This window comes from Spermophilus citellus (genome assembly GCF_964194105.1).
Source record: "Spermophilus citellus genome assembly, chromosome: 12".
Classification (NCBI taxonomy): domain Eukaryota; kingdom Metazoa; phylum Chordata; class Mammalia; order Rodentia; family Sciuridae; genus Spermophilus; species Spermophilus citellus.
The window spans coordinates 31990952-32016521 of record NC_138198.1 but is presented as its reverse complement, the minus strand read 5'-3'; the positions used below and the strand labels follow the sequence as shown (position 1 = coordinate 32016521).

The following is a 25570-nucleotide window of genomic DNA, read 5'->3' as shown; positions in this document are numbered from 1 at the left end:
GTGCTTAGGATATGACTCCATGATTGAGTGCCCCGGGTGCAATCGCCAGCAGTATCAGAAACAAGAAATAAGAAAGTGTCAATGACATAGGCCAATTATTCATTAATTTAATAAGTAATGTCAGCTAATAAATATTGTACCTTCTTCAGAAGAAAATAGAGGAATTACGAGTAGCTAATGTTTATAATTGCATGAAAAGTTGTATATTTCAAAAGGTGTCTTATGAATTCCTAACAAAGCTTCTTACTTGCATAGAACCCCTCTACATTATGCCTGTGCCTATGGCAATCCAGCAGTGGTGGCTCTTCTAGTAAAGAGGAAATGCAATGTCGACCTGTGTGACAGTGATGGCAACACACCGTTGATGAAGGTAGATGTAGCCAGTGGTTTTGCAGGAAATGAAATTGATGAAATGCTTAGAAGAAAAATTGATTAATGCCATTTAGTTATAACTAATGAGTAAAACGTGAAATATTTTTCTTGGATTTCCCAAATTTACAATCTATTCTTGGTTAAAACCAACAGGCCCTACAGTACGAGGAAGAGGAATGTGCAATTCTTCTTCTAGAACATGGTGCCAATCCAAATGTTCACAACAACAAGGGTGAAACTCCTCTCCACTGTGCTATCATTTATAGGAGCACATCAGTAGCAACAAAACTGCTTTCATTCAACGCAGACATTGAAGCCAGAAACACGGTATACATCAATCATCATTATTTCCAAAATATTTGAAATGTTTCTTTAAAATTAACAGTAATGTGTGTTAACAAATACTGATTATAAGCAGAATTTTTTCTATTAGAATATTAGCTAATGTTGGAAGTTCTCTTCGTATTCCTCCTCCTCCTCCTCTTATAGCTCATGTGTATATTTAGTTTGCCTCCATGAATTAGAATCAAGAGACTCATGCAGAAATCTGAACTTTAAGCTTTTGTGAAGGAACCCAATGTGGTCCCCCTGTGTGGTGCGGTGTGCAGGGTTTGCCTCCCAGATGCTGGGCACACATGTTCTTCAGTTTGCTACTGGCAACTGCAACATTCACTCAGATCACCTACTTTGCCTCTACTTTTATAATATGTTGTGATAAAGATTGCATGGAGGTTTCCTACTGATTTACAAAAATATGGCCTACATAATATGAATCTCTTTGAAATGGGATCAAATTACGGAATTTAGAATTTGGCATTTAAATAGTTTTCTTTATACCATAAAAATCATGTTCTCATGGGAATTTTTGTAAGCCTGATTAGGTTACTCATTGCTATAAGTGGATAAATTATTGCTAGAAGTAGATAAGTCATGGATGTTATAAGCTGTCCTATGTACTACTCTTCAGCTTTGTTCCTTAAAAATGAAAATGATTTAGTCTTTCATGATGCTAAAAATAATCCGTGTAGATCAGCATAAAACTTGTTGATACACAAAATTTATGAATTACATTTTGCCTAAAATTATAAATAAGTTTTAAGTAGCAATTAAAGTAGAACCAGATTAAAAAGAATTTTGAAAAGTAGCTAAGCATTATGTTACCAGGATAATCATTACAAGTCAGAATATATTTTTAATATTATTTTTATTGGAGTTTATAGTGACGCATAGTAGTTGTGTTCATACCAACAAAATGATACATGCATGGAATTCCAGTTGAGTTCATGATCCCCTCTTTTCCCTCCTGTCCTCCTCCTCCTCCTCCATTCTCCTCCTGTTTCCTGGGCTTCCTTTCACCTGTCTATTTATTTATATTTGATTGCTTCTTTCTACTTACACATAAAGGCATAGTTCCCTGTAGATATTTATATATGCATATAACATGATTCTTAAAGAATTCCTTCTTCATTGCCTTCCCTTCCCTATTCCCACTCTGCCTCTCAATCTCCTTTTTTTACCCTAATGATCTTCCCTATGTCTTGATATTTGTTCTTACCTTCTCTTTTTCTTAACTTCCACATATTATGTTACCAGGATAATCATTACAAGTCAGAATATATTTTTAATATTATTTTTATTGGAGTTTATAGTGACGCATAGTAGTTGTGTTTTGAGTAGTTGACCTTTGAGTTTCTTAATAAGTTAAACTTATTTCACTTAGCATGATATTTTTTGTTTCCATCCATTTACCAGCATATGCCATAATTTATTCTTTATGGCTGAGTAAAACTCCATTGTATGTATGTGCAACACAATTTCTTAACTCTTTCACCTATTGACAGGCACCTGGGTTGATTTTGTAATTTAGCTATTGTAAATTGTGCTCCTATAAACACACATGTGGCTGTATTACTATACTAGGCAAACTTTATTTTAGTAATTTTGGGAAAATACTGAGGTGTGGGATAGCTGGTTCATGTTGTGGTTCCCTTCTTAGATTTGGGGGAATCTCCAAACTGTTTTCCAGAGTGGTTGTACTAGTCTTGCAGTCCCACTAGCAGTGTACAAGTGTGCCTTCCCCCAACACTCTTACCAGCCTGTATTACTGTTTGTGTTCTTGATCATTACCATCTTGGCTGGAGTACGATGAAGATGAAGTCTTAATGTAGTTTTGATTTGCATTGACCTAATTGCTAGAGATGTAGATGAGCTTTTCATATTTTTTAGACATTGTGGGGTTTTTTTTTGAGAAATTTATGTTCAGTTCTTTTGTCCATTTATTGACTGAGTTTGTTTTTTGGTGTTAAGTTTTTTTTTTAATATTTAGTTTTTAGTTGTAGTTGAACACAATACCTATACTTTATTTATTTTTATGTGGTGCTGAGGACTGAAACCCAGTGCCTTGCCTGTGTTAAGCAAGTGCTCTACCACTGAGCCACAACTCCTCCAGCCCAGTGTTAAGCTTTTTTGAGTTGGTTATTTATGTTTATTAATCCCCTACTAGTGGATTAGCTGGCAAAATATTTTCTCCAATTCTGTAGGAAGAATATATTTTTGTATTGAGCTTTCTAACATAAATAATAAATATCTTTTATCTTATAATAAGAGAAGACATAGAGACCAATTAAGAAAAAGCAATATAGTTTACTCAAAATCTATATCTTTTAATTCAGAGCCCATTATCTTTGTGACCCTCTTGGAGCAGGAATGCCTGCCATTGGTATCTGGGATTCTGATTCCATAAAGAGAAGATAATCAAGAGGACTTGTGTAACATGGAGGAAACTTCCATGTCACTGGAAAGCTCTCAGAACTCTATCCCTGCAATTTGAATTCTTCACATGGGAATTTTTGCTATGAAAAATCAGTGTCAAATAGGGGTTAAGCAATGATAAAGCTGTTTCTGTAATACTGGACATGTAATGCACAGTTCTGTAAATTTTATCTAATAGTGAAACAAAGAATCTTTCTGATGAGTCTTGGTATTTCTGGAAAAGTAGACATTCTTCAGAATCTGATTGATACACCCTACGAATGAGTTGAAAATTTGGCTCATTAATCAAATACTTAAATCCTTTACTAATATGTGTTAAGGAATGGGGATTCTGAGATAGAAGATATAGATCACGTCCTCAAGATGCTCTTGGTTGAGTTGGGTGCGGGTTACATAACTCCAAGATGCCATGATGAATGCTCGCTCGACAGAGGCAAAGATCCGTGGAAACAGTAAATGTCTGAAGCAGTTTTGGAAATGACTGGAGTTCATGTGGCCACTCTAGGCACAGGAGAGGCATTTCAAATTGAAAGAGCAGCACTTATGGAAGAGAAGAGAGTGGCTACTCTTAATTTACATTATTATTATGTGCTTATATTCATACAGTATTTTGTAAGGTTAAGTTTAGTTGAGAAGAATTAATTTTGAGAATAAACTATTTTTGTTGTTTTTCAGAGTGGCCAAACACCACTTTTATTCGCCATAAAGAAAAAGAGACAGATGATGGTAGAATTTTTAATTAACAATAAAGCAAACATACACGCAGTTGATGATAAGGGAAGGTATAGTACTTTATTGGTTTTTTTTTGAAAAAACTTAATTTTGTAGTAAAAATCACTTAAGTTAATCTATTAAATTAATGGGAATGATATAATCATTGGAATATATGTGTGAATATAGGTGGAATATATGAACAATGAACTACAATTAGGGAGAAAAGCAGTTATTGAAACTGAGTAACACAAATAAGAGTATATGGTGTGAGTCACCTGCCCTGATAATGATTGGTTGATGATTAGTATTTGATTTTGTTGATCACATGATCTTGTGTTAGCTAGAGTTTTCATTTTAGTTTTGTAAAATATGGACTTTTAGTTTGCTTTGTTAGTATTGGATTTTTGAACTTTCTGTTATATTTTATCTTCTCCTGGTATAGTTTTCTTTTGGAAATGCTGTGTTGAGCATAAACAGACATTGAAAGTAATTTCGTCCTTTGGATGACTATTTGCTTTAAATTACTTTGTAGAATATTGATTTTAGATTATTTCTGAGTGTTAATTGCTATTGAGTGATTTTATTTTTAATTGGCATGGGCAAAGGAAAGAAAATAACTTCAAAGGGAAAAATATTTCCTTTAATGAAGATAAGATATAGGTGGGTGATAAAGAAAGAAGAAAGAAGCTTTACATTCACACATGACTGGATTGCATTCCTAGCTTTCCAAGTTGCAAAATGTGTGACCTTGAAAGCAATCCTAAATATGGGTAATGACTAAATATGTTTCCTGATATGAAAAAGAGGATAACATATGCTTGAAAGCTGGTTGCCAGATTGTACATATAGCACTGATTTCAATGCCTGGCAAATGCTTCTCCAAGTGAATGACTGAAGCAATAATGACTGTTATTACCACAGTGCTACTGTTATCATATTAGGCCTGCAAACAGCTTTTTTACTTCTTGACCTTTGGCTGACTGTGAGTTACAATGTATTACATCATCCTAGGAAGAAAAGGGAGGTTTTCTCATTGAAATCTTTGCCAACTCCAGATGAATGACATCATCATAGCTATTGTCTTTATTTTCCTCTTAGACATACAAATGACTTTCAAAGATAAAGATATGATATCTTCCAAGATGTTTATGTCTGTTAGTGTATGTAAAGCAAGATATCAAATTGGTAAAATGTAGTAAATTGGCTATTTAAATAAATTTATTAAAATGCCTAAGGTTGAAGTTATCTCTCTTATTTTAGAACCGCCCTCATGTTTGCTGTGGAACATAAATCAACACAGATAGCTGAGCTGCTTCTTCAATGTGGTGTTAATGTATCTGCTTCAGATAAGTGTGGACGGATTGCCTTGTCTTATGCCATTGCTAGTGGCAGTACTGCGTAAGTGTTTACATGACAGTACTAATCAGCATTAGATGTAGATCCACAATAGTTACACCTGTTGCATTTCACACATGAAGTGAGACTTCATAGTGTAACTATGTAAGAAACTGTAGTGAGTTAGGACAGCTGCTCAATGTAGCCTAAAAGTAGTGATGAAAGTTTGAGCAAAGAGGAGGGAGGACCGGGGAGGGGAAATGGGGGCAGGAAAGATGGGTAGAATGAGGTAGACATTATTACCTAGGTACATGTATGACTGCACCCATGATGCGATGCTACATTGTGTACAATCAGAGAAATGAAAAGTTGTGCCACAGCTGTGTACAAGGAATCAAAATGCATTCAGCTGTCATATACATAATTAAAATTTAGAAAGATTTTAAAAAGTAATTACGCGTGCATGAGTCACCTGGAGGGTTTGTTATCTCTCTCCTCCCTTTTACTCCTCTTCTCATACATGCAAGAAAATTGTTCTAGCACCAAGGTACACCACTAGCCAATGCATTAGGACTTCTGTTAGAACTGACCTTGCAGTCTGGTAGAGAGTAGCTTTACTACGTGTTCTCACTGATCCAATCCCTGAGTCTTCATGGTAACACACACTTAGACTCAAAAGTTACAACACTCTTTTTAGTTCTCATGCACTCATGCTTTTTTATTTAACCATTGTTCCCAAGCAGCAGCACTCTGCTTTGACAGCTTGGCCTGTATCTTTGGCCAACACACAATAAATGCTCTGACCCTATCCCCCTTTTAGGAACCTTATATAGAACCCCCATATTGACTTTTCCTTTTCTGGTGCATTATCCTTTGAGGACTTTGTCTTTTCTGTTAGAAAATTGAAATCATTAAAAGCCATCAGAGAACTTCAAGTAAAGTCACTGAAAGAGATCAGAGTTTTCTACCATCTTGGTTAACAGATATGTACCTGGAAACCTTCCATCCCTTGAAATACATTTCCTTGACTGCAAGGGGCCCCATAGCACTATTTCCTAAGGTGGTTGCCAATTTTTATTGGCACCTCTAGTGGTTGGTTTTCCCGAATAAGGAAATTTCCTAAGCTGTTGGAATCACTATCTAAAGTTTTCAGCATATATTAAGTTCTTCCCCAAACGAAGAGATTAAGCAGATTCATTGAATCTCAAGAGAGCTAAGCCCCATGATGACTCCTCAGTATCCATTGTGTTGAAGAGGATTTTTTGTCTTCCAAGGCAGTTGGAGATCAACATGGGGATGTAGTTACTCTTCCAAAGGTCTGCCGATTTGGTTCAACTAGGTAGAGAAGAAATAGTAGTCCAAGCCAGTCTTTGGCATTTGTTAATTTCTTGCCTTTGTTATTGATGAGTCTCAAAAAAGGGGATGATTATAGTCTCTAAGGAGATATTTGTAAATAAAATTGTAAATTACTTAATCGATGATTTGCTCTGATTTACAAAGCACGAAGAGTACCAATGATAATGATAATTAAGACTCAAGCATTTTTTAAAAATAATTTTAACATTTGAATATTAGAACCTGTAAAAATATACAATAGTTTTGAGATTCTAAATAGTTAAATATGCCATTATTTTACAATTTCTTTCAATATTCTTAGTAAATCTTTATTACAACCTGGTGAACTGAAGTCATACAACCCTTATTTTTTAGAAATTCTTAAGCCTAAGAGAAAGGACTTTACAAGAACAAGGAGCTATTGTTTACAGAGGGCCTTTTCTGAGTTCAGTCTACACTAGTTAATATATTTACCTGTGTTGCTCTCAATGATCATTTTAAATTAATTTTTTTCTTTAAAAAGTATGGATTCAGTGGCACGTGCATTCACCCCAGCTACTTGGGAGCCTAAGGCAGGACAATTGCTTCAGCCCAGGAGTTTAGGATCAGCCTGGGCATCAGAACAAGCATTGTACAAATAATTTTCTTTTTTTATTTCTTTTTTAGTTTTAGGTGGACACAATATCTCTATTTTTTACTTTTATGTGGTACTGAGGATCAAACCCAGCACCCTGCGCATGCCAGGCGAGCATGCTACCGCTTGAGCTGCATCCCCAGCCCCACAAATAATTTTCAAGTTAATAAAATGTCTATAAGGCTTACAAATTTGGAGAGCATATGAAAAAGTTCTGATACTAGATCTAAAACTCTATACAAAGTATTCAATTATATTTGGTCAGTGTTTTCATATGATTATTAAAATACCAATTTTATTACTTTTTTCAAATATAGCAACAGGAATTTAATTCTTCAATATATGAAAGCAGAATCTAGAACATCAGCAATTTTCAGTTCAGGTAAGACTTACAAAAGTGAGTTACTCTTGGTGTTTATGCCCTGTATTAAAAAAAAAAAGTAAGGAAGTTTTGATCACAAAAGAACAATGGAAAAAAATAAATCTTTAAATTCCATTCATATTTTTCTTAATTTCCTTCTTGATCATCTAGAATCCAGAATTATTTAGCAATTAATTGTAGAAAAATTATCATCTAAATGATATTATCTGAAGAAATTTTACATTAATTTTGAACCCTGAAATGTTATGGCTTTGCATAAATAAGAAAAATATTTTTAAATTAGTGTGTTGTTTCCTATATGGTGACATTATAGCAAATTGGACTTGTTATAAAAACAGGTGTTCTTATCAACGATTAATATCAACTCCTATTGTGGGCACAAGTTAGTGGATTTCACAGTGATATTTCTATACTCACACACAATAATTGAATCCTGACCACTCTGCCTACTTCCATTTTCCCCCTCCCCAGTTACCTTCCCTCTTCTTTAATAATCTCTCTTCCATTTTCTAGTCATTCATATTTTCTTCCCAGATTCCACATGTTAGGGAGAGCATGTGATACTTGGATTTTTGTTTTGATTTTTTTTAACCTTAACATGATGACCATCCTTTCCATTCATGTTATAGTTTTTGTCCTTGTTTACTTTTAAACATTTTTTTATCCAGTGTTTGAAATATACCATTTCATGCTATCCTGAATCTTAAAGGTTCTACTCAGAAATCTAATATTTTTTCTGATGTGTTTATAATTTCTTTGGCCCTTTCTGTAGATTTCAGTTTACCTTTGGTAATTTTATAGACTAATTTTCTGGTCATGTCCACTTGGGATTCTAAAACCTTATTATGCCTGGATGTTCATGACTGTCACCAGATTTAAGAAATAATTTCTTTTATTCACGGAGAAAGCTTGCATTGTCTATAGCCTGTACCTCTCCTCCATTGTGTGTACCAGTGATTCACAAGAGTACTGTCTATGAATTGTGTTCAGTGGGACTGTAAGTTGTTTACAATTCTTCTGATGTTAGTATTGTCTGAATGTGGTATTTTGTCAACTTCAAACTCTGATATTTTTTTCTTTCACTTGATGCACTCTATGGGTTTGACTTCAACTAGATATTTTTATTTGAGGTATGGAGCTCTTTATTTTCAAGATTTCTAATTGATTCTTTATCAGAATCTGTATTAAATTGTTCTTTCATGCCCTGCACTGTTTTCCTTAATTTACTCAGTTTTTCTTTGTTTCATCTTTGAATTCATTCATTATTTTTAACATTCTTTAGAATTTTTTTTTTCTGGCGCTTTCTCTATTGCATTATCTTTGCAAAAAGTTCCTAGAGTTATAAACTGTGAAAGAGTCATACTACCTTGATTTTTATCTTCTTACATTTCTAGGTTGAAATTTGTACATCTTCAGGGATATGTCTCTTCCACCTTTATGTGAAGGTTTACTTAGGAAGTAGCCTTCTCTGGATGATGTGTCCTGTGGTATTGGTTTATTGTATAAAGTTGAATTCATTTCCAAATGGCATCTGTATTGCAGTTTCCTGTGTCTTATCTGTGATCCATGAGCTGTTGTCAGTTTGCACTTACAGTTCTGAGGCAATAGCTTTCTGCATCAGTGTTGAGAGTGGAGTCATGTTGGTGGACTAGTGATATAGGCAGTAGAGAATCTGTGGTGGTTCCTCCAAATTTGTCAATAATGTGCTGTCTGTAAGGATATGGGAGAGACCTAGGCTGAGGACCTGCATAATTTTGTAAGAGTTGCTTCATTTATTTCTAGTCTTGCTTTAGGGTGAGTGTCCAGACCACTGAATTTTAGACATGTCTGTCCATTCCTAAACGGGTATATGTTAGGTGGGAGCTTTTTTTTTTTTTTTTATCTTCTCTGTTCTTATTTTTATTTTTTTTTTAGCACCAGTTTTTATTTGTATATATTTAGGTCTATGTAACAGTAGAGTGTATTTTGATATGTGATACATACATGGTCTATAACTTATTCTATTTAGGATCAGAGAACATTTGGCCTTTGGTTTTCTGGTATTGTCTTATTTCACTTAGTATGATAGTCTCCAGTTCCACCCATTTACCAGCAAATGCCATAATTTCATTCTTCTTTATGGATGAGAAATAAGTACTCTATTGTGTCTATGTACCACATTTTCTTTAATTTTTTAAATCTTTTTAAGGGCACCTAGATTGATTTCATAGCTATTGTGAATTGAGCTGCTATAACATTGATGTGGCTGTGTCACTTATTATGTTGATTTTACGTCCTTCTGAGTAAAATGGTGTTTCCATTCCAAATTTTCTGAGGAATCTCCATACTGTTTTCCAGAGTGCTTGCACCAGTTTGCAGTCTCACTAGCAATGGATGAGTGTAACTTTTTTCTCACATTCTCTCCAGCATTTATTGTTGCTTGTCTTCTTGATAATGCTAAACATTTAAAAAATATATTGACCAATTGTATTTCTTTTTCTGTGAAGTACCTGTTCAGATTCTTTGCCCATTTATTGATTGGGGTGTGTGTATGTGAAGTTTTTTGAGTTTTCTTTTTGGTGGGGGGGTGGTGCTGGGGATTGAACTCGGGGACATTCAACCACTGAGCCACATCTCCAGCCCTATGTTTTGCATTTAGAGGCAGGGTCTTACAGAGTTCTTAGTGCCTCACCATTGCTGAAACAGGCTTTGAACTCTCCATCTTCCTGCCGCAGCCTTCTGAGCTGGTTTTTTGAGTTCTTTATATATCCAGAAGATTAATGTCTCTCTGAGGTGCAGGTGGTAAAGATTTTCTCCCATTTTGTAGGCTTTCTGTTCATGGTCTATCATTTTCTTTACTGTGAGAAAGCTTTTTACTTTGTTATCTTCCCATTTATTGATTCTTGAGTTTATTTGTTGCAATTTAGAAGTCTTGTTGAGGAAGACAGTTTCTAAGCTGACGTGATGGAGAGCTGGGCCTACATTTTCTTCTGGTGAGTGCAGGATCTCTGGTCTAATGCCTAGGTCCTTGATGTACTTTGAGTTGAGTTTTGTGCATGGTAAGAGTTAAGGGATCAATTTGATTCTGCCATATTTATATTTCCAGTTTTCTCAGTACCATTTGTTGAAGAAGCTCTTTTCTGTTAATGTATGTTATTGGTGCCTTTGTCTACTAGGAGATAAGTATATTGTGTGGTTTTGTCTGTCTGATTCATTGGTTTCTTGCCTGTTTTGGTGCCGACACCATGCCATTTTTGTAGCCCTATAGTATAATTTGAGATTGGATATTGTGATGTCTGCCGCCTCCTTCACTTTTCTCACACAAGGATTGTTTTGGATATTCTGGGCCTCTTGTTTTTCCAAGTGAATTTCATGACTGTTTTTTTCTATTTCTATGAAAAATTTCATTGAAATTTTAGTAGGAATTACATTAAAACTATAGTGTTTTGGTAGTATGGCAATTTTGATGATATTAATTCTGCCTATCCATGAACATGGGAGATCTTCCATCTTCTAAAGTATTTTTCAACTTCTTTCTCTAGTGTTTTGTGATTTTCATTATAGAGGTCTTTCACTTCTTAAATTGTTTCCCAAGTATTCTAATTTTTTTGAGCCCATTGTGATTCATCATCTGATTTATAATTATTGTACAGGACCATAATTGATGTGTGAGTGTTAATTCTATATCCTGCAACTATGCTGAGTTGAGTTCTAAAAGTTTTGGGTAGTTTGGGGGGTCTTAATAAGTATAGAATTTTGTCAGCAAATTGAGATGTTTGAGCTCTTCTGTTATTATTCCTATCCCTTTAATTTCTTTTGCCAAACTTCTCTGGTTAGAATTTCAAGAACAGAAGTGGTGAAAGAGGGCATCCTTGTCTTGTTCCAGTTTTTAGAGGGAATGTTTCAGTTTTCCCTCCATTTGGAATGATGTTAGCCTTGGGATTTTTTTGGTGTGTAGCTTTAAAAATGTTCAGGTATATTCTTATTTATTCCTAGTTTTTTCTAGCATTTTGAACATGAGTGGATGCTGTATTCTGTCAAATGCTCTTCATCTATTGAGATAGTTATGTGATTCTGTTTTTAAAGTCTATTGAAAAATTGTTTTTTTGATTTCTGTAGGTTGGACCAAACTTACATCCCTGGGATGAACCCCACTTGATCATGGTTCACTATATTTTTAATATATTTTTATATGCAGTTTTCAAGTATTAAGAATTTTTGCATGTATGTTCATCAGGGATATTTGTCTTAAAGCTTTACTTCCTTTATGTGTCTATCTGTTTTTAGTATCAGGATGATTTTTGCTTCATAGAATGGGTTTGGAAGGAAGGATTCCCTCCTTTTCTATTTCATGGAATAATTTGAGGAATATTGATGTTAGTAGTTCTTTAGAGGTTTGGTAGGAATTGCCAGAGAATCTATCTGGTCCTGGACTTTTCTTTATTGCTATGTCAAAATACTGATCCATGAAAAAATAACTGGCTTCAAAAATGCTAGAAATGAGAAAAAGAAATATGCATGAGTATAAATGTTCATAAATCAATCAGGTCACCACTAAACAGGAAAGGAAAAAAATATATAATTAAAAAAGTAGATCCCAGTGCTTTTGTTGTGCTAGTGATTGAACCCATAGCAGCATGAAATTAAGGCACATTCTCTGTGAGTGGGCTACATTTGTAGTCCTTATCTTCTATTCTTAGTAGTTTGGTTCATCAGTATAGGACATGAGGGATACAGATTACATGCTGAGAAAGTGTGCAGTATATGAAGATCTGCCACTTATGAGGAGGATTGAGAAAATTGACATAATGCTGTATGACCCAGTACTAACTGGACCATCCTGCTCTGCTGGGACCATATAAACTCTTCTCAATGGAATTTGACAATCTCAAGAAGTCATAGTTTATAAAATTGGCATCAAAAACTCTTTTACATCTATCTACCTTGTCATGGGAGATAAGTGAATAGCATGCATGAATTGAAATAATCCTCTTTTGAGTGGTAATTATAAACTCAGTCTACATAATTTTCACAGTATAATTCTTTAAAAAAATATCATCACTTTTTTATTTCACTGTCGGGGATTGAAGCCAGAGCTCATACATTCTATGCAATAAAATCTCTGGCCTACCAGTAGATTCTCTCAGGAGAAATGCCACAAAAGTCGCATTGTTTTTGTTTTTGTTTTGTTTTATACTTTAAATTAAGTGGGAAGGAATTTCTTCTCCCATATGGAGGGGCAATAGTTAGCACATTCTGAAAGCATGAGTAGGCTAATAACCTATTTAAATATTTTAAGATACTAGCTATTACTGCACAACAACTTGCTGCTACCTTCCTAGTGTTTCTTTCTACATTTCCCCAGGATAATGCAGTATGGATGAAAGCATCTTTCAACAGTTTTTACCCCTAGGGGAGGTAAAGCTTTGTTTGTACCACACATAAGATAAGTAGCTAGAAGTAAGAGAATAGCATCTTTGTTGTCTCCTATGCCGAAATGTCTTTGTAAGCCTTCTGTCCCTGGTTTGTTTACTGCATTCCTCTGATTTCTATAAATGTTTTCATATATTTATTGACCATTTGTATTTTTTTTGTGAAGTACCTATTCAACTCCTTTTCCCATTTATTGATTGGGTGGTGGTGTGTGGTGGTGGTGGTGTTCTTAGTGTTAAGTTTTTTTGAGTTTTTTATCCTGGAAGTTGATGCTTAGAATTTCTAAGGCACAGGTGGCAAAGGTTTTTTTCCTAGTCTGTTGGCTTTCTTTTCAATGCCTTGATTGTTTCTTTTACGGTGAAGAAGCCTTCTTAGTTTGATGCTGTAACATTTATTGATAATTGATTTTACTTCATCTGTGGTGATATTTCAATTTTCACCACAGATTTTGATACTTTGTTTTTTCTCTTTCTCTTAATTAGCTTGGCTGAAGTTTATCAATTTAGTTTATTTTTTAAAACAACCAACATTTTGATTCGTTGTGGGTTTTTTTTTAATTTTAAAATCTTGATTTCATCAATTTCAGCTTTTTTATTATATCCTGTCTGTTGCTAATTTTAGTGGTTTTTTTCCCTAGGGCCTTGAGATGTAATGTTAGATTATTTACTCAGTAACTTTCTATTCTTTTAATGTATGAGCTCAATGCTACAAATTTTCCTCTTAGAACTGCCTTTATACTGTCCCAAAGACTTTTATAGGTTGTATCACTGTTCTCATTTACATTTAAATGTTTTTTAATTTCAACCATGATTTGTTCAGCTGTCTATTCATTATTAAGTAGTGAATTTAGTCTCCTAGTGTTAGTTTTTATTTTTTATCTTGATTTCTAGTTTTATTCCATTATGATAAAGTGCAAGGTATTAGCTTTATTTTTTGTATTTGGTAAATGTTGCTTTATGTACTAAAATGTGATCTATTTTGGAAAATGTTCCACGTGCAGCTAAGAAGAAAGTGTATTTGGTCCTTGATGGGTGAACTATTCTATGTATCTCTGTTAAGCCTAAATTATTAATTGTAATTTTAGTTCTTTACCTTCTATATTTAATCTTTGTTTGTATGATCTGTCTGGTGATGAGAGAGACATGTCAAAGTTCCCAATATTATTGTGTTGTGATGTGTTTGATTCATGATACTGAGAAGAATTTGTTTACATATATTCTCCGGAGCATATATATTTACAGCTGTTATTTCTTGCTGTTGTATTACTCCCTTAAGAAAGTCCATTATATCAGATATGAGAATAGAAACGCCTGCTTACTTGTGAGACCCATGTGAATTATATGTTTTTCCCATCCTTATTTACAGTCAGTCTATGGATAGCTTTTCCTATGAGGTGAGTCTCTTGGAGACAGCATATTGTTGGGTTCTGTTTTTAATCCAATCTGCCAGCCTATGTCTTTTAATAAGTTGAGTCCATTAACATTCAGTGTTATTATTAAGAGATGGTTTATAGTTCCTGTCATTTTGATTTATTTCTAGTTTTCAAGTTGAATTAGACTCTACTTTGATCAGCTATTCTTTTAGTTGTGGTTGTACACTCTGCTGGGTTTTATTTGTACATTTTATTTTTTCTTCATGAAATATTTTATTTGAGTATGTTTTATCATGCCAGCTTTCTAGTGGTGAATTTTCTTTAACTTTTGTTTATTATGGAAGGTTTTATCTCATATTCAAATCTGACCTAATTTAGTATTCTTGGTGTGTTATCCATTTTCTTCCAGAGCTTGGCATATATCATTCCAAGACCTAGCTTTTAGGGTCTGGGTTGAAAAATCAGCCGAGATCTGGATTGTTTTGCCTCTGAATGTGACCAATCATTTTTCTCTAGCAGGTTTTAAAATTCTATCCTTATTCTGTACATTAGGCATTTTTATAATATGCCTAGAGTGGGACTATTGTATATATTTGGAGTTCTATATAACTCCTGTGTTTGATTTTCCATTTCATTCTTAAGATTTTGGAAATTTTCTGTTATTTTGTTGAAAGGATTGTGGTTTTTTTTTGTTTGAAATTCAGAGACTTAATCTACCCCAGTGAATCTTAAATTTAGTCTTGAAAAGATTTGAAAAGATAAAAATATTCCATGTTTTTAAAAAATTCTTTTCATGGTCTGGTAATATCTTTTCTCCATGATGAAATTTATTTTCAATATTATGTACTACTTCTTCATTACCTGAAAATCTTTCAAGTCATCTAGTCTATTGGTGATGCTTGCCATTGAATTTTTAATTTGGTTTATTGATTCCTTCATTTTGAGAATATCTGATTGATGTTTCTTTAGAACTTCTATATCCTTATTTAAGTCATCTTTCCCTTCTGTGTCTTCTGTGTGATTTCACTCCTTACATCATCTTTTATCTTATAGATCAGTTTAACTATAAACTTTCTAAATTTCTTCTCTGACATTTCCTCCACTATTGTTTCTGTGGAATCTGCTGTTGAGTCATTCTGGTTTGATTAGGATGCTTTGTTTCCTTGCTTATTCATATTGTTTCTATGTCTACCCATGTATCTAAATGGATCTTCAGCGACAGAGCTTCTAGTCTGCACATTTCTAGAGATCCTGTAGATATCCTGTGCCTCACAGATTAGTAGGGAGCCAAATTATTGCATCCAACTGTGCCTACATATGTAGCACTAAATTCGGTACTTAATTTTAATTTTCACACAAAGTTAATTGACACAATAAACAAATGGTAGGCTTATCAATTTCTGTCAGTAAAGACAGTAAGTAATCCTGAGTCATCTTTCATACAATCAAAGAATAGGTGTTCCTGCGGCTTCAGTTGTATTAATTGTTGCTGTAGTATTAGTGGTGGTGTCTGGAGTTCTGTAAACTCCAGCTGTGCTGTCAGCTCCACCCCCAGTTAGTGTTAGAAGTTAAGAATAGAGTTCATTAAGAGGAAAGAAGCAATTGCCGGTAGAGAAGGATTTGCGGTTTCTAGATAGGAATATGACAGATGCAGAGGTAGTGTAGGATGTGTTTATGAGGAGGAAAGAGAAAAAAAGCAGTAATGGAATTAAAGAGGAGAGTGTTTTCAATTAGTATATTTTGGATTGATTTTAAAACAGAATACAAAATCAATCCAAAATATGCTAATTGAGAACTTTAATCCTCAAAAAACAGAGTAAGGAAAAATAACTATGTTTGAGATTGCTAGAAATGAGAAAGCAAAAACAAATGTTTATGTGTAAAAGTGTGTAAATGTTCATCATGTATCCATCAGTACATTCAAAAACTAAAGAAAAAACCACAGGTTGTCACTGAGAGTACACATTTGCTCTCTGTGCCAAAGCTCTGTCCCTTCTCCATGGAATGGGATTAGCTGTGGGAGGTGCTGTCAGCTCCACCCCCCGGAATAGGTTATGCTGGGTTCTACAAGATGTTCTCAGGGGAGGCAGTGAGGTCTAGTCCTTGCCTCAGGTGTTTCATTGCATGGGGAGTTATTGAGCATAAAAGAATCAATGCACCTTTAGCACTCTACACCCCTCTTCTCTCCAGCGCTACACTTTTGGGAAGGGGAAGCCAGTTCTTCACGGTTCCGTTTTTCAAGAGTACTGTCCTTTCTGGCCTACTGAGATCTGCCCCCAAGCACCAAGCTCCACCCCTCCTGCTCATTCAGATTTTGAAGCCACTGCCACTGGTCCTGGGCAGTGCTGTATCAAGGGAAGAGGAGGGCAGGCTCTCTCTGGCCTCTTTGACTTACATTACCCCCAGGAAAAGTGCTGTCCATGCCAGAAATTCTCCTGATGTGCTAGGCTCATTTTAGAGCTTGTGGCTGGTGTCTGCTGGATTCATGTATGGGACTGGGCCCCAACACATGGATCTAAGTTCCCAGTCTGAGTTGGTGCCACTGCAGTGCAGATGTGCAAACATGTCTCCAGCTTCAGCTCCCTGTGCATAGCAGGCAGAGTAGGGGTGACTTTCATGCAGTAGTTTAAGGAGCAGAATAGCTTGTGAGTCTTCCCAGGACAGGTTGCCCCATGCCAACACTTTCTGCAGAACTTTTTTAAATTTAAAAAAAAATTTTTAGTTTTAGGTGGACACAGTAATTTTATTTTTCTGTGGTGCTGAGGATTGACCCAGTGCCTCATGCCTGCTAGGTGAGCACTCTACCACGAAGCCACAACCCCAGCCCCTCATCTGCAGCACTTTTCAGTCTTTCCTGTCCTCGTGTACTCATTTCCCCGACTCCCATCAGAACCTAAGCTCCAGTTCTGTTTCTCATCTTTGTCTGATGCACTCCAACTTCCCCAGTTTCCCAGTCTCTCTGTTCAGTATTGAGTATCAGTGGCATGCTTTTATCACCCACCTCACAGGGAAGCAGTGATCTCCCTCTCTGGGTCCCATGTCTTGGAGCTGTGCAAAAAGCCACTTCCTGCTAATCCACCATTGTGTCTCCCCTTGTTTGACACTGATATCTTTATGCTACTTTATGTGACAATGATAAGGTTTTCTTTCATCTTGCAGTTTTGAGTAAGGATTATGGTTTTGAGACAAATGACTTACTTTTAAGTATCAAAATTTTATATTTTCCATGTTTCTTGCATTTGATAAGTACAGAGTAGGGGACACAGGAGTTGTTAATATACTACTTGCCTATCAGAAATACAATTAATTCTAAAAATGTTTCCAGGAATGGGCCTGGAGGATTATTTTATTATAACAAAACATCAGAGTCATAAATCTTTAATATTTTATATTTCTGTTGATTAAATATAATTTTACTGTTTTCTTTAATAGTGAAAGAAAGTTCTAAAGCTGACGCATTAATAAGGTATGAATTTATAGGTTTAAAAAATTGTCTATTAACTAAGAGTGGGAAGATAAAAGGACCCAAGTATTTTCTGAGTGTTCTAGTCTGGGCAGACACCACATTCAGTTAACATTTGTTTCCTAAAGTTGTCTCATGGAGACTTTGGAAGTGCCTGTGCTATTATAACCTGTAAATTACTAATAAGGCAGCTGTCATTCATAGAGGCTATTTGTTCCATATTCTCCTAATTAGTAAGTATCAGGCCTGTGGTTAGACTATAGCCTTACCTGGCTGAGAACTCGACTGTATTGCCCCACTGCACAGGTTGATACCAAGATGTATCAATTCAGAAGTCAAACGCTGTTGTGTGTTAATTCTGAGTTACATTTTACCTGAGAAGCCTAGTTATAGTCCAAGATTTTGTCCTGACATTTTTAACAGTTCCACTGGTAACCAGATTTTTTAATACATCAAAGCTTCTATGGAAAATCTCACAGAGCTATGGCCATATGGTTTTCTGATAAACAAGATCAGGCAAGTGCTGGAGAGAAATTATCTTTCTGGAAGTGAAGAATACCATTGTTTCGACAATGTTGTATTAATTATATTAATCCTTAGAGGACATTCTGATTTCTCTACTTCCTGATTTTCTAGTTGGTTTCCCTTCAATTACTACCCCTGTTCATTTTATGAAGACTTTTACTTTTATACTCTTTTTTCTTTTCTATGACTGTAATCTTTTCTTTAATTTCTATCTTTATTTTCTGTTTTGCTCCCTTGGTGATTGTTTTATTTTGTCATTTGAATATTTTCTGTTGATAGAATCAAAAGTTCAGAGAATTTCAGAATTTTTAAGGAATGTTAGCAACTAGTCAAAGTACCCTCTAGTCTTTCAGCATGTGTTTGACAGGCTGGCCAAATCATCGTTTTGAGGATGAACCTGAAATTTAAAGATATTAAAGGGACTTTTCTGGGTACAGAAAGTGGAAACAATGAGATTTGAACTTTGGTTCTTTTTTTTTTTTTTAAGAGAGAGTGAGAGAGGAGAGAGAGAGAGAGAGAGAGAGAGAGAGAGAGAGAGAGAGAGAATTTTTTAATATTTATTTTTAGTTCTCGGCGGACACAACATCTTTGTTGGTATGTGGTGCTGAGGATCGAACCCGGGCCGCACGCGTGCCAGGCGAGCGCACTACCGCTTGAGCCACATCTCCAGCCCTGAACTTTGGTTCTTGAATTCTAAGCTCAGTACTTTTTCTGGTTATCATTTTGAAGGTGAATGTTTTCATAATAAAATGGGGATTAACTGTAGGAACCCAACTAAAGAGGACAAGAATAGAATTAAGTGAACAAAGTGGTAGATGATCAAAATGTAACTAATGAAGGAAAGGGCTATTCTGAATAGTAACAACACTGTGTTGGGTAGGAGGAATAAGGGTTTTAGAAAAGAGACCAAAATTGTGGAGTTTATGATCAGTTTGAACACAAAACTGGAATTAAGGGTGCAGAATATTGAAAGCTCTCTATAAAGGCATATTAATATATACAGTATTTAGAGGAAGTTCTGATAGGTTGTATTTTTTTTGTTTGTTTTGTTTTTTCCTGTTTGCATCTCTGTGATTCAAAAATGGATTAGTAACTAATGAGCCAGGCACTAGAATTTGTTAGAATATATGGATCTGTGGCCCAAAGTGGGTGTCCGTTCACCTCCACTTTCTTTTCAACTTGCTGATGTTCTTACAATGTACATGTAGTGTTGGGCACAGGAATGATTGGCGGGAAAAGCCATCACACAGCTCCAGTTAAGTAGTTGGTAATGTATTTAGACTGGGGCCAGTCTCCATCACTGGCCTCCATTTTAGTTGAACCTTGTGTCAGGAATCTGCATGTTCATGATGTAGATTTCAAGTTTGGAGACTGCCACTGAGGCCTGCAGATGAGGGACTGGGGAATGGATCCCAGAGGAAGGAGGACATTTAGAATAATACTCAGGGAAACAGGTACAACTACCCAAGACTCTGCTTTTCTGGCAGTCTTTTCCCTTGAGTATCTGAGTGTATATAAAGGTTTTAAAGTGCTTTCTAGTTTATGTGGACCTGAATAAAGTGGGACCTATATAGGAAAAATCCATTTTATGATTTATTTCAATGTGCCTGACAAAAATACTCTAAATAGCATATACATTCACTTTTTAACTTCCAAAAATTTTAAAAAGTTTCAGCAAACTCTCTGCACTGCTCTTGGGTAAAGGGGAAACAATATGGTGTTTTTATTGGTGACTCCCATGGTGCAGAACGAAGTATTTGACTCATGGATATCCAGGAGAGGGAACTGTGCATCTTGCTACCTTGTCTTGGGTTATCAGAGGTTTGTTTCAGTTCAGGTAAAATAATTATTCTCAGGTTCTGCTGATACATTGGCTATCACTCTGAACTGGAACTAAGAGTGCCTTCATTGAATATCTCATAGATTCAGAGCAGTAGAGGCAGAATGAGGTAAATATGAGCTTTTTTTTTTTAAAAAAAAGAGGTCATATTTTAATTATATCAACCAAGAAATACCACTTAATAAATTTTACCTAAATGTTAAACAGAGTTTATTTTTAAAAGAAAACCACTCACCCGTTCTTGTTATACATTTTTGCTCTAAAGATCTCCCGAAAAATCTGATCCAGGTGATTCCTGCCTTGCAAAGGGAGAGGGCAACTATGAAGCTCATATTAAGGTAAAGTGATCCTTTGTGAAATTCATGTTCTTGCTCTGAATTTTGTATTTTAAGGTGTTAATGCTTAAAATTTAGCTATATTTTTTTCTGACATTTTATATGAAAATTTGCTAAGAAGAATCCGTTTTAGAGAATTATGTTGAATTAAAAAGTTGTTTGTATCATTGTTCTCTCAAGTACCTGAGTGTCTTGGGGGCAGGGAGAAAAGATGGGCTGGAAAACACATAGTGACAGAAAAATTGTGTTAGGAACAGCTTTCTAACTGCAGAGGAAATGTGAAATTTAGTCAAGGATCTTTTGAGTAGTCAGTTTATATTACTGTCTTTTGTAAATCATACTTACATGACTTACAACCCATGTCTAAATTAATTTTTATAGAATCGTGGGATTTCCCTGGTGCCTTTAGTTTGGAATGTATGATGTACATTGCAAGTTGCTTTTTTTACTTGGACCCTTGATGTTTTAGTATCATAACATTTTAGGAGAGCTTTTTCTCTATTTCTATCCTTGGTTCTATATTTATACTAAAATAATATTAGGAATTGTGGCAAGTCAGAAATCTAGGATCTATATCTTAATACTTGTATTAAAAAAGGCTTTTGCATATCCATACTTTGTGAGTCTTTCCACTAAAAGTGACACTAATTTTAAAAACTATAAGTAGCAGAAAGATCAGTAGAACAGAAGGAAATAGTAGGTCTTGAATTAGAACAAATTTTATTCTATGCTTTTATAATGATATCCTAGTATATAACTTCTATTGTGCTGTATAACTGAAAAGAACCAACAAAAATAAAAACAAATGTGAGGTAATGAACTTTTTCTAAAAATTTCCTCTCCATCTAATCAAAAAATAGATGGCCTGTGCAAAGTAATAACCAGTTCTGGAAGCAGAGACTCTCAATAATTGTATGGTAAAAACTTTCAGAATTATTGTTCTTTGATGATAGTTTCTTAAAATATCCAAATCCTATGTCACATTCTGAAATTTTAAATTTTATGTGTTTCTGTATTTAGTGATTTAAATATTCATTGTAAAACTCTACCATTTTTATGAATTATTCCAAGTTAGGAAATATATTTGCAAATATCCTGGAGCAGCTAGAATAAGGTTTCAAATGTAAAAGACTTCTCTTTTTTTAAAATGACTTTAATTTTATTTCAGTCATGAAGAGCTAAATATTATGTGAGTAAGAAGGGTGTAATTTTTATTTTTGGGGAAATAAGTATACATCTATCATACTTTATTCCATTTAGAATGCTATTATGTTATTATTTACATTAAATGAGCTCATTTGGCCTGGAGAAATGCACGTTTCTAAAAGCTGCTGTTATATATAGTGTTGAACATGAGAAAATGTGACAAAATAAATATCTACTAAATGAAATGCCCTAAGTAATATAATATGCATGAGGTAACTACTAATTAAGCCTACTGAATTAAAAAACATGCTTTAAATTTGTATTCTCTTTTAATATATGGGATGTAAAGTTTGAGTAAGTTATGTCAAATTAGTGGAGGAATAAACAAGTTAGATTAATGTCATAAATATGGAAGTAGGAACCAAAATATCCTCCAAGCCTGCTTCAAACTTGAGTTTAGATTTGGACTTCAGATGAAGATTTGCTTGTTCTTCCTTCTCGCTTATCTTTTTAAAAACGACTTATTTCAGTGTCTTGTTAACTATGCCAAGCAAACCTGGTGATGTGGTTGGCAGTGCCACCTGTTTTTTTTTTAATATTTTATATCTTATTGTTTTGTTAACTTAATTATATGAAGGTACTGGAATAAAAAGAACATACATCCCTTTCTAAAACAGTAACTTACTTTAATACTTAATAGTTCCCTGCAGAAAACATCTCTTCAGTGTCTATTCATTGTGCCATCTCTGTCACCGAGGTTCGAGTTAATGTTTCTGTTTAGCAATTCTGTGTTGTTTTTATTCGTTGATATTGAACCCACAAGATTGCTTTTTTCATTCTTCTTTTTCTTGGAAGAAGCAAAATTTGTATGAGCATTTATCTTTAGCTATTTAACACATAAGATGGGCAAAACTTCTACTGTTTTTGAATCCAATCAATCTCATGTAATAGATACTCTAAAAGCTCATGTTGTATGTTTTCCCCTCAAGAGGTAATTCATGCCAATGTAAGTCATAAAAACACCTTAAAACATCACACATAATTTCTCAAAATGTTACTCATTTTTCAAAAGTAGTCTAAATACAGATGGCTACAATGTTTATCCTACATCAATTCAGCTGAAGAAAATGGTATAATGGATTTCAGTATTTGTGTAACAATCAATTGGAGATAAGGGGAGGGACATTTTGGAGATCTCTGTCAATGCTCATAATCCTTACCCCATGAGAAAGTATGTCTTAGGTAGTGAGAGAATTGGAGTTTGAGTATACATCGGAATGACTCAGAAACCTCTGCTCTTTCTCGTATACCCTGCTATAGTAGAGAACATTAATTATTTCATCAACTTTGTTTTTTTATTATACCTTAATCTTTTTTTCTTCCTAGAACATCCTGGAAGAAGGAGGAAAATTAACTAAAGCTTCCAGGCAATCCATGAAGGATGGTAAGCTATTTGAAGATTGCCTATTGTTGTGCTGCTTATTGACTGAAATTACAGAATTTTTATATACTGTTTATTTTGTTTTTATTGTCAGAAGCAAAATATGACACTGGGAGCCGAAGGAGTGAAAACTTACCTGACAGCAGTACCCCTGCCAGTCAAAAGAAGGAAGTAGTTGAAACCACACTGGTGCAGGCAATCAGAATAAAGAATGATTCTCCTTTCCTTCCATCACCTGACTCAAAAGTAATGCGTTTTTAAAAACTCTTTCCATTTTTTTCACATATCACCTTCCATGATGACAAACACCCTATAACAAGGTTATAATAGAAAACAAGGATAACAATAGGTGAGGTATATATAGAGAATTAACATTGACAGAATGTGGTGGGAATAAACACTTCTTTGGTGTGCCCTTATGGAAGGAAAGAAATAGAAAAGAAGGCAAAAGAAGAGCTTGATGAATATGAAGCTGAGAAAAAGGGTTGTATAGGAAGAATTCGTTTATGAAGGAAAGGATAAGTTTCCATATTGAATAAGAGAGACAAGATGGCTGATATTTAAAATAAGTAGTAGTGAAATGAAGGGGAGCAGCAAGTCAATATTAGGCCAAACATAGGAATGTTTAGGAGAAGTACATGCTGGATATATAGAACAATGTGTCAAATATGTCTACCATTTACTCTTTGATATTCTTGAATGACTAGGAGGCAGGGTGTGAGATTACCATCACAACCATTTTGTGATTATAATGAATAGAAAAATAAGCAAATAAATGTGGCATATTTTAGATCCTTAAGAAATCAATGTTTTCTTTGCTTCTGTTCTTATTAAAGCTTCAAGTAATTTATATTTAGCACCAGTTAATATAGTTTTAAAACTATTAAAATAGTCAATGCTTGTTGAATTATATCAAAATGAACTCTACTGTCACATATAATTAAAAAGAAACCAATAAAATAAAAAATACATATAAATAGGTACTGCTATTCAAAGAAAAATATAAATCTAATCAAAACAAGTAACAGGGTAATGAACATGATAAAGTAAGTTCTAAAAATTAAAAAAAAAGATAGCCAAAATTTAAAAATTGCACCTTAAGTATGCACAAAATTTCACTGTGGCATATTTGTATGTACATATAGATTGATTATACTCCCCCAGTCATATCTTGAACATTCCTTCCTCTAGAAGAATAGAACCTCCAGAGGTTCTATTCCCAATATTTTTATTGATTTAAAAAAATGACAGAGGAATGCATTATAATTCTCATTACAAATATACAGCACAATTTTTCATCTGTGGTTGTATATAAAGTATGTTGACACCAATTTGTGTCTTCATACATGTACTTTGGATAATGACATCTGTCACATTCCACCATCCTTGCTAATCCCCTGACTACTCCCTTTCCCTCCCTCCCCTATTTCCTATCTAGAGTTCATCTATTCCTCCCATGCTCCCTCTCCCTACCCCACTATGAGTCAGCCTCCTTATATCAAAGAAAACATTTGGCATTTGTTTTTTGGGGTTGACTAAGTTCACTTAGCATTATCTTCTCCAACTCCATCCATTTACCTGAAAATGCTATGATTTTATTCTTTTTTATTGCTGAGTAAAATTTCGTTGTATGTATATATATATATATATATATATATATATATATATATATATACCACATTGTATATATATATATATATATATATATATATATATATATATATATATACCACATTTAATCCATGCATCCACTGAAGGGCATCTAGGTTGGCTCCACAGTTTAGCTATTGTGAATTTTGGTGCTATAAATATTGATGTGGCTGTGTCCCTGTAGTATGCTGTTTTTAATTCCTTTGGGTATAAACTGAGGAGGGGGATAGCTGGGTCAAATGGAGGTTCTATTTCCAGATTTCCAAGGAATCTCCAAACTGCTTTCCATATTGGCTGCACCAATTTGTAGTCCCACCAGCAGTGTGTATGAGTGTGCCTTTTTCCCCACATCCTCGCCAACGCTTTTTATTTGTCTTCATAATAGCTGCCATTCTGACTGCAGTGAGATGATATCTTAGAGTAGTTTTGATTTGCATTTCTCTAATTGCTAGAGATGATGAACATTTTTTTCATATGTTTGTTGATTGATTGTATGTCCTCTTCTGAGAAGTGTATGTTCAGGTTCTTGGCCCATTTGTTGATTGGGTTATTTGGGTTTTTGTTTGTTTGTTTGTTTGTTTTTGGTGCTTAGCTTTTTGAGATCTTTATATACCCTAGACATTAGTTCTCTATCTGATGTGTGAGGGGTAAAAATTTACTCCCAGGATGTAGGCTCTCTATTCACCTCACAGATTGTTTATTTTACCAAGAAGAAACTTTTTAGTTGGATTCCATTCCATTTATTGATTCTTGGTTTTAATTCTTGCGCTACAGGAGTCTTATTAAGGAAGTTGGGGCCTAATCCCACATAATGAAGATAGGGCCTACTTTTTATTTTATTA

At 34.6% G+C, this 25570-nt stretch overlaps 1 long non-coding RNA gene across 1 annotated transcript; it reads left to right on the top strand.

Moving 5' to 3' along the window:
* Positions 1-592: 592 nt before the first annotated feature.
* Positions 593-23294, top strand: LOC308631754. Its single transcript, XR_014018329.1, has 8 exons — positions 593-699; positions 3820-3926; positions 5119-5256; positions 7480-7544; positions 17761-17794; positions 20422-20494; positions 23024-23081; positions 23173-23294. It is a non-coding gene; the product is annotated as an uncharacterized lncRNA (long non-coding RNA).
* The last annotated feature ends 2276 nt before the right edge of the window (positions 23295-25570 follow it).